We start from the raw sequence: 548 nt of genomic DNA, 5'->3' as shown, positions 1-548 counted from the left end.
CTTCTTCTTCTTCTTCTTCTTCTTCTTCTTCTTCTTCTTCTTCTTCTTCTTCTTCTTCTTCTTCTTCCTAATTTCTGTACATGGGACATACTTAGTCTCAGCATGTGGACTTGAGAATTACAGGAATATTTGCTTCCAGGAGTTCTGTAAGTCTACCCTCCTACCACGTGTCAGTCTGTAGACTTTGCCCTTAAATTGCGATCTTTATCATTTCTGGGTTGACATTTCTGAGGCCTGTGGATGGACTGAGCCACATTACTTGCATCACTGGATCTCCAGATTGCAGTCTACCCATCATGGGACTCTTCAGTTTCTATAGTTGTGTGAGCCAATCCCCTGATACACTCCCTCTTTGTATATCTAAATCTATCTATCCTACTTGCTGTGTGTCTCTGGGAAATTTTACCTTATATAATCTGTATTGGGCACTTTAGTGGGCCCTGGGAAATAAACAGTTAATGACAGGGAGTCGGTTCTCTATTTAGGCAATTTTTTTTTCTACAGTTTTATTGATAAACATATAGCAATGAGACAGTTTCAAATCAAAT

General features: G+C 39.2%; 1 protein-coding gene across 1 annotated transcript in view; it reads left to right on the top strand.

Moving 5' to 3' along the window:
* The first annotated feature begins 237 nt into the window (after positions 1-237).
* LOC101575303 (17-beta-hydroxysteroid dehydrogenase type 6-like) overlaps positions 238-548 on the top strand; it is a 17,666-nt gene continuing 17,355 nt past the window's right edge. The window contains exon 1 of the mRNA XM_004647107.2: positions 238-323. The gene's annotated coding sequence lies outside the window, so the exon portion shown is untranslated. The remainder of the gene's footprint in view (positions 324-548) is intronic.

Source organism: Octodon degus, unplaced genomic scaffold (assembly GCF_000260255.1).
Source record: "Octodon degus isolate 3935 unplaced genomic scaffold, OctDeg1.0 scaffold00287, whole genome shotgun sequence".
In the NCBI taxonomy this organism is placed as follows: domain Eukaryota; kingdom Metazoa; phylum Chordata; class Mammalia; order Rodentia; family Octodontidae; genus Octodon; species Octodon degus.
The sequence above is the reverse complement of the archived record's forward strand: the minus strand, read 5'-3'. Positions and strand labels throughout refer to the sequence as shown.